At 41.7% G+C, this 9,378-nt stretch overlaps 1 protein-coding gene and 1 pseudogene across 4 annotated transcripts in view; both read left to right on the top strand.

Moving 5' to 3' along the window:
- The window catches only part of FBXW11 (F-box and WD repeat domain containing 11), a 130,760-nt gene extending 123,544 nt beyond the window's left edge, over positions 1–7,216 (top strand). For all 4 annotated transcript variants that reach the window (XM_010851287.1, XM_010851284.1, XM_010851283.1 and 1 more), the window contains one exon: positions 4,763–7,216. The gene's annotated coding sequence lies outside the window, so the exon portion shown is untranslated. The remainder of the gene's footprint in view (positions 1–4,762) is intronic.
- The window catches only part of LOC104996914, a 55,055-nt pseudogene that overhangs the window by 551 nt on the left and 45,126 nt on the right, over positions 1–9,378 (top strand).

The raw sequence follows: 9,378 nt of genomic DNA, 5'->3' as shown, positions 1-9,378 counted from the left end.
CCCTGCCTCTGCCCTGCACTAGCGCCCTGCCTCTGCCCTGCACTAGCGCCCTGCCTCTGCCCTGCACTACCGCCCTGCTGCCTTTAGGAACAAGGCTTAGCTAGGACCAGCTACCAGGAGTTTCACCCTCTAGCTCTCACCTGCTGTCCTCTCTACCCTCCCCCACTTCAGCCTCTCATTCTTCCCTCCCAAAAACCCAGTGCTCCAACCAGACTGAATTCTGTTCCTTTTCCCTCATTACTCCTCAGACCTCTGGCCCCTTGCTCCCCTTGCTTGCGTTGTCAGGGCTTTGTAGAGACCAGCACCCCACCTTCTCTCCTTCACCTGATCTGACTTGGTTTATTCTTTGGCGTTGAAATGGTGTGCACGCCTGTCTCTCTCACGAGGCTGTGGCGCTCCTTCTTGTTCTGGAGCCCCAGTGTCTGACCCCGCACAGTGCACCGTGAGTGCTCGCTGGCCTTGGTTGGCCGAGTGGCTCCTGGGGCCAGCATGACATCATTGTGCCCTTTCTGCTCAGCCAACCAGAATCTGACCGTAAATAAGTAAGTGTGCATAAGAAACTGCAGTGTATTCATACAGTCACCTTCCACAAACATAGAGAGTAACTCAGTAAGAAATTGGAATAAATTGTCCACACTAGCATAGTCAAAGTACTAGATATAGTCTTCTATACACAGGTGCCTATATGTACACGTCTCCCTCTGCCCTTTCCCTTCGCTAATCTCCATTTTTGTTTTTGAATCAATTTTATTGAGGTGTGATTTTTATAAAACAGATTGTACCCACTTAAAGTATACTGTGTGACAAATTTACATTCCCCTGCAACTTCCTCCACAATCCAGATAAGAACGTTTCTGTCACCCCCAGAAGTTCCCTTGTGTCCTTGAGTCAGAACCTGACCCCACCGCAGCCTTAGCAAACACTGACGTTTCTTTCACTAGATTTCAGTTTTCCACAGTTGCACCATCCACTTTGGTAGTCATGAGCTGTGTGTAGCTATTAAGCTCATGAAATGTGTCCAGTTTGATTTAGGAACTGAGTGTTTAATTACATTTAAATTGAATTGGATTTTTAATTATATTTAATTATACTTCATTTAAACTTAAAACAGCTACATGTAGCTAGTGACTACCATGTTTGGATGAGCATCATTGTAAGAGCTTAGCTTTGACATTTAGGTCTTTGATCTCTTTAGAGTTAATTTTTGTATATAGTGTGAGGTAAGGATATCAATGTTCTTGTTTTGTATACAGCCATCTAGTCATTCCAGCTCTATTGGATTAAGAGACTGTCCTCTTCCATTGAATTGCTTTAGTAATCTGTCAAAAACTCAATTCCCCACTTGTTTGTAGTTGTTTTTCTGGCCTCTCTTCTGTTCTGTGATCTATGGCTATCCTTTTGCCAATACCACACTGTATAATAAGTCAACTTTAAAAACATTGTTTTGATTCTTTTAGGTCCTTTTGGTTTTCATACTCATTTTTGAATGAAATTGTCAAATTCTATGAAGATTATGGGATTATGATCAGAACTGCATTGAGTCTAAAGATCATTTTGGGGAGAATTTCCATCTTTAACAAATGTTGAGTCTTCTAATCCATAAACCCAGTATATCTCTTGATTATTTAAATCTTCTTGTTTCTCTTGAGCAGTGCCTTGGCAGTTCTTAGTGTCGAAGTCTTGCACATCTTTTGTTAAGTTGATTCCGTTCTTAACTTCCATTCTAAGCTATACATTTCTCTCTCTGCGTTGCTTTTGTTGTATCCCAGTGCCTCTGCTTTTATTTTTCCCGTGTTGGAGATATGCATAAAACAGAACATGGACAGCTCCAACTGGCCGACCTGAGATGGATGCGGTCAGAGGAGGAGGTGTGTCATACAGCAACTTAAATGTATCTCTTTGGCGGTTTTGAAATGTGCCACTCTACTAGAGAAGCACATGGTAAAATCTAAGACGTCTGTAGTGTGCTTTCTCCCCCCTCTGGCATATTTGATAGATGAATTATAGAGCATAGTAAACATTCACAAATTGGACAACTTTTATAGACTTTGTGAAACTGCCCTGAAACATGGTTCCTTTGACTGAGAGATGGAATAATGATCACCAGGGCTCACTCTCTCATTGGCTCTGGTGGAAAGAAAACTGAGGTGTTACTTCTTCCAGTCCCTCCTCTCACCCCCTTTTTGGGAGCCTAAGAACAACTGCGTTGTTGTGATCCACAATCACAAATCAGTGGAAAAATCTTATCTGCTTTTTAAGCAGCACAAGCATTGAAACCTCAAATGTGTTTGTCTCTTCAAAGTGAACTACTTTTGACAACTTTGGCAGTCAACTTTATAAATTTCATTGCTCTTTTCCAAGTTCTTTTCATTTATTGTAACAAGGAAAAATTATTACCATGTGATACTGTAAGATTTATGCATAATAAGAAGCACTACCATAATGATGATTTAACCTTGCAGTAAGATATTTACCCCTAAAATATAAGGTAAGAGTATTTCTGTGTCGGGAAATTAAAGCAGTAGATTTATTTGCTGAGTCGTTTTTTAAAAAATTACTGACTTCTAAGAGCTATGTATACAGTAGCTCTCTTTTTTATTAGAAGACAATATAGGATCATTATTTGGAAATTAGTAAAAGTTGGTAGGCCAAAAGAAGAGAATAAATTCCTCGGTTTGCTATTATTAACTCCTTTGTACGTAGCCTTTCAGGCTTTTAAAAATTGTGGTTGATAACTGTGCTTCTCCCCGCCCCCTTTATTGTGAAATTATTGCCTGTTAGCAAGGTCACTGTTTATCTAAATTATTGTTCCTAATGGCAAAATAAAATTTGATTGTTTGGATATGGCCCTGTTATATATTTATATTTTCCTCCCAGCTTTTAGCTATTATAAAACACATTGCCATGATTCTTTCAGCTTAGTCTTTGCCCAACCCTTTATTACCTTTGGATAGAATTCTAGAAATGTCTGCAGTGTCTAGGTTGAAAAGTATGACATTTAAAGACTTTGATACTTAGGGATACCCTGCAGAAGAGTTACATCTCTTGACATTCCCACTAGTAGCATTTGAGAGTGCTGACTTCTAATCTCTGAGTGTTAATATTTTTTAAATAATTCAAGTACTCTTCGTATCCTTCATGGGGAAAATAGTGGCAGATGAAGTTGAATCTGTCTTGGATTTATTGAGAAACATTAGGATTCTTGGTCTTAGTGAAAATTACCAACCTTTTAGGAAAATTGTCTTTAAATAGTATATAAGCTTTAAAAACAAATCAAAAGCTTTAAAAAACCACCCCCACCCCTTTTTCTTTCTTTCTATTTTACACCATAGAGTTTTAGACCTAAAGGCAACTTAGATCTTCCAGGCCAGTGGTGTTTGGAAAGGATTGTAACTTATTAGTGGTTGTGAAATCATTTCGATGGATTTTGACTTTGGGTGAAATTTAGGATATCAAGTGTGAACCTGCATTGTTCATAGTAATGATAAGTATTGTTTCGTGAGTGTTCTGCTTAGGAGTGTGTGTATGTGTTTGTGTACGTGTACAGACTGTGATTAAAACATGTTCCTCACTCAAGGTCATGTGTGCTCAGTTGCTTCAGTTGTAAACGTCCAACTCTTTGCGACCCCTTGGACTGTAGCCCGCCAGGCTGCTCTGTCCATGGGATTCTCCAGGCAAGAATACTGGAGTGGGTTGCCATTTCCTCCTCCAGGGAATCCTCCCAACTCAGGGACTGAACCCATGTCTCATACATCTGCATCGGCAGGCAGGCTCTTTATCAGTAGCGCCACCTGGGTAGCTCACTCAAGTTCATGGTCAAAAAAAATAGAGACCATTCAGTTGCCTCCCCCTCTGCATTGTGTTTTCCTCTTATAAATGATTTATTTCAAAAAGGAGTAATTCCTGACTATTAGCATTCTATTTAGAACGAATACTTTAGGGGCTTTCTTGGTGATCCAGTGGTTAAGACTCCACACTGCCAATGCAGGGGGCCTGGGTTCCATCCCTGGTGGGAGAACTAGATCTCGCATGCTGCAGCTAAGATCCCAGCACAGCCAATTTTTTTTTTTTTTTTAAGAAGGAATACTTTATTTACTAGCCTTTACATATTTTTTGTTTTACAGTGACAGATAAAGGCTCTTGGTCTTTCATAAGAGAGGCCTGGTGGGCTCTGGGTGGCATAAATTTAAGATGATGCTAATTACAAAATGTAACTTTGAGCATATATTACATGCATAACTTTTAGCAGTGTGAAAAATGATAGGGTATAGGGTCAGTCATCTCTTTGAATCCCCTCTCTGTCACTTAAGCTAATGCTTTTTTTCCCCTTGAAGTCTAGTTTATTTGCAATGTTGTGATAATTTGTGCTGTACAGCAAAGTGACTGAGTTATACACATAAATATATTCTTTTTTATATATTCTTTTCCATTATGGTTTATCCCAGGATATAAGGGCTAATGCTTTAAACTAAATAATGTTTCTGAGCCTCAGTTCTCTCTTTTAAGTGAGTATAATAACTGCTCCCTCATAAGTTTGTTGTGAGGTTTAAATAAATGTGACGCCTGGTACGTAGTATGCTCAAAACAGTTTGCAGCGTCTGTTTTGATGCTGGTTATTTGACAATCAGTGTTAACGTGTGCACAGCAATGTATGTGTCTTTGTGGAGATGTATGGGCTGTGATATATATCTTCACATCCAACCAGAATATCCATCCATGCTCCCTTTGGTTTTTTTTGTTTGTTTGTGTTTTTTTTTCCCAGGGTTTCCTAGTCTTGAACTACTGGCTACGCGGCTACCAAATGCCTAAGGGAGTTCTTCACAGCTGAGTTAAGAAGCTGGAATTGGTTCTAGACGCTGGGTAGATGCAAAGCAGCCTAACTCTTCAAGTACCGATATTTCTCACCTCCGATTCCGGCCTCTGCTTTGAGAAGGATACCTTAGCCTCACCGACTTTCAGTAGTACAGAAGCCCACTTCCTCCCCCTACCAGTGAAAACAAATCTAACGCTTCAAATGTAAATTGTTCATATGAGAGGAACGTAAAGTCTGTTTTGCAGAAGTAAATCGACCGTCAAGAGAAGACTTGGCCTCTAATTTATATTGCTTTGCACTTTGGTCTGATATTAAGAAACAGCATTCTTCGGTGAAATTTGGGTGCCAAACACCTACCCAGAATGTCCAGGGCTTCCCTTTTCAGAAGTTAGCATTCTCCTTTTGACCGTCCAAGTCATGATGAATTCTGACTTGTATTAGGAACATGTTGGACAATGGAAACATTTCTCTGGATTGATTGATATTTTTTTGGATTATACTTCCTTTCTGTACCAATTTCTTTTAATTTAAAGAACTATATGCCAGGTTATATTCTCTCCCAACAGGTGATACAGCTCCTCTTCTTCTGTTAACTGTTCTCCGTACCCGCCACCATCTCCTGATATTCAGTAGAGTAACACCTTCACACGTGTGCTTGCCTCCTAATTTAAAATACTGTGTCGCATGTAGATATAATGTACATAACAGTTTAACCTCAAGGTTGCTCGAGTCAGGGCCCCCGTGCCTGAGACACTAATCCACAGTGTGTTCGCACTTCACCATGGGCTGGGCTCAAGAACCCGCTCCCGGGGTCGATGTGGATGACCTGGAACCCTTCCTGCAGTATTCATACAGTGTTTTCATTTTGTCATTGTCATTGTGCGTGTGTGGGGGGGGTGTGTGTGTTTTAATGAGAATCTTGTTTTAAGATGTAATTTCTGAAGTTGAACACGAAATGTTTTGTTTGTCATGCAGTATATACAATAAGAGAGGTACCTGAAATGTTTTTGTTGTTCTTTTCTTCATCAGTACTCCTCTGTATTCGTGGTTACTTCCCATGGCATTCATTCATCTGATTTCTCATCCCAGGTCACGCTCTGTGTGTTAGTAACCCTGGAAAGGGAAGGGCGAGACAGACCTACTCACTGACTGCCCCACCTCCAGCGTTTGTGCGTCCTGCCCGGATCGGGTTGGTGGCAGGGCCCATTTGTGTGTTGGAGCCCGGGGTTCCAGGTCAGGCTGGTTCAGGGGCCCGTCTTGAGTGGAAGAGTCCTCCCAGGAGGTGTGAAGCCTCAGGCTCACGAACCCCATCCCTGTCATCCCTGGTGCCTGCTGCCGTGGCCCCAGCAAGCTCCCCTGGCTCCCAGGCGCTCTGCAGCCGGAAATGTGTAAATGGCACTGTCACGATGACCCGCATGGAAAGGATGTTGGTGTCCAGTTGGCCCTCCTTTTCCCTTGTCCAGTATTAGGTTTTGATTTGCCCTTTGCCACTGTTTCCAAAGATCAAGGAAGGTCGCTAACATTTTCAAGGACCAATGAGAACCTCCTGTTAACTAAACCTCTTCCCGTGAGAGCACACTCTCCCCAGAGGGGAAGGTACCTGGGCTCTGCTTTGTCCTTTTGCATTAAGAACGGTGTGGGGATCAATGTGTGTGTCTGTGATTGCTTATTGGGTTGGTTGGTTTTGTTTTCCTTTGTCCTTTTAAAAAATAACATCCTTCTCTCGTACATGTTATTAAGTTAATTTCTATTTTTGAGGAGTCTCAAAGTATAAAAAAATACATCTCCATTCATCCAGTGGATGTGTGAGCCTGAGGGTGGTTATGCGAGTTGTTTTCACTGACCTGCTCTTCATCCTACAGCTTAAACAGCAGGCTGGGTAGGAGAGCCCGGGGCGGGGCAGGGGGGAGGGGAGGAGGCGCTGCTTCTGAACGGATGGACTTTCTGTTGTTTTGCATGTTTAATATAGAAGTTCCTGTTCCTTGGGAGATCATGGCCTTTGAATATGCACACAACCTTTGAATTGTGCCTACTAAATTATAGCAGGGGACTTTGGCACCCAAGGAATTCCGACTTTCTGGGATTATAGTAGTAATTCCCAGCCGTACTCTGGACTTTATTTTGCTAACCATAATTGAGCAACTGTAAATTACTGCTATATTAATGTTTTAAAGCACTGGGATAGTCTAATTCTAACTTGTAATTAATTATGTTTGCCAATTATCTGTTTGAAATAAATTTGTGTCTGAACAGCTATTAAAACTGTTAAATTGTACAGATATTATTCATGACAGCTTTGTACTGTGGAATGTGCTTAATAAAAAACAAAAAGTTTGACCTTTGTCCAATAAATTGCTAAGTAATGTCAATAAATCAAGTATGAGTATTATGCAGTACACCTGATCTGGCTTCGTGCAATTGTTCTTTCAGCCACTAATTCAAAGCCAGTACTGTATTAATAAAGTGTTGCGATGCTATGATGTTCTATTAAGAAATTCCCTCCCTCCCCCCAAAAAAAAACTGTTAACATGCTGTCAGTAATTCAGTGACATACAATTAAAGTTTTAGATTAAAAAAAGAAAGAAAGAAAGAAACATCTGCTCTGTACCACGAGGTTAAAGGCAAAGTACTCTCTTTGGCCTGTGAGAACTGGTATGAGATAATGCCTGTCTCTGCCTAGGGACCTTTTCCTGAAAGCCAGCTTTAACCTCAGGAGTTGGAGGCTGGTTCAGATCTCCTCCCCAGCTAGTTCACTTCCCACAAATGCTTAATTGCTTCACAAGTTACTGTGAGAATGGTCCCTTAAATGTGCCCAAGGACTCAAAGTGGGAGTGGATCCTCTGAATCCAGGGGGTTGGGGGGGGCATGTACAGTTAAATTGCAGCCCTTTAAGGGACATGAAATTGTCTTTCCTTTTGGCAGATTGACACATGACTGAGGACTAAAGCAGAAGGAATACAGTTAGTATCTTCAGGATTCTGTTCAGAAGTCCTGAGTAGTTGCTGAGCTTTCCTGATAACTAGATTCACAGCAGCCTTTAGTCAGCTCAGTTGTTTATTTGGACTTTTTTTGAGATGAAATTAGAGTAATTCTACACAGGTTTGCTCCCACTCATTTTTCTTGTAAAAATTTTTTTTAAGAATAGGTAGTACACATATGATTGTTGTGGTTTAGTTGCTAGGTCATGTCTGACTCTTATGCGACCCTGTGGACTGTAGCTCACTACAGTCCTGTACATGGCTTCTCTGTACATGGGATTTCCCAGGCAAGAATACTGGAGTGGGTTGCCATTTCCTTCTCCAAGGGAATCTTCCCGACAAAGGGGTTGAACCCACATCTCCTGCATTAGCAGGTGGATTCTTTACCTGTGAGCCACCAGGGAAGCCTATGCATGTGGTTAAAGAAAGCCAATTTACAAGCCATAGAAAGATGGTGTACACAGTGGTTTTCCCTTTCACTCTTGACTGTCAGTCCTCCAATCCTTATTGACCAGTTTTTTGGATATCCTCTGACAGATAGTAGTCTGTGCATAGAAGGCTGCGTGTGTGTGCGCGCGCGCACGCAAATGCCTTCCTGCCTGCTTCATAGCTGCTGTCCCCATGCCCTGCAATAGTTGGCGTAGCCTGCTGTACTTCACCTGTTTCATCTAGTGTTGGGATTTGCCTGTGTCAGTACATGTAATTCTACCTCATTCTTGCTGATGGTTGCATAGTATTTGGTTATAATGATATTCTATAAGTCACTTAGTTCCTTGAGGTTGATGTGGTTTCTTGACTTTTCCTGTAATGACTGTTGTTGATCACAGGTCTGTATGTCCCTGCCTGTACTAAACGCTAAACAGGATAAACTGTTCTTGGTGATTTGGGCTAGTCATTACGAACAGCAGATGTTGAACCCAAGCCGTGCTGTGGAGTGGCCAGAGGCTCCGGGGCCAGAGCAGACCCTCACCCCTCAAGCTGTCTTCTGCCATCACATATTGGTGCTCAGTCAGCGCAAGACAGCAAACACTAGTTTTCTGTTATCCTTGATAGGCAATGTTACTGCAAGAAATTCACGTTGTAAATGAGTGGAGATTCTCAAGTTTCATAGAACTCCTTGAATATACAGTCAGGTTAAGTGGTGCTTTGCCGTCTCAGCCTGTTTGTTTTCTAGTTAACAAGGAAAAAGGAGGTTGGACCATCTGGCTGGTCATCCTGTTACTAATGAGCTGTGGCAGTACCCCTTTTGGATCTCCATTTCCTCATCTATAAAGGAAGGCTTCACTAGCTCAGTTCCTAGAGGACACAGTGTGCTCCAGCTCCGGATGACCTGTTGCTGGAATGCAGACACAGTGATGCCTCATCTGAGTTTTTAAGAACTGAAAATCCAGATTATGAAGAGACCCATAAGTCAATTGCTCAAGCACCAGTTTGCCATCTCTGAATTAACACCATCTTAATTCTGAAAGAGATGGGAATACCAGACCACCTGATCTGCCTCTTGAGAAACCTGTATGCAGGTCAGGAAGCAACAGTTAGAACTGGACATGGAACAACAGACTGGTTCCAAATAGGAAAAGGAGTACC

Source organism: Bison bison, unplaced genomic scaffold, assembly GCF_000754665.1.
Source record: "Bison bison bison isolate TAMUID 2011002044 unplaced genomic scaffold, Bison_UMD1.0 scf7180017864301, whole genome shotgun sequence".
In the NCBI taxonomy this organism is placed as follows: Eukaryota; Metazoa; Chordata; class Mammalia; order Artiodactyla; family Bovidae; genus Bison; species Bison bison.
This window is presented reverse-complemented; position numbering and strand designations above follow the sequence as displayed.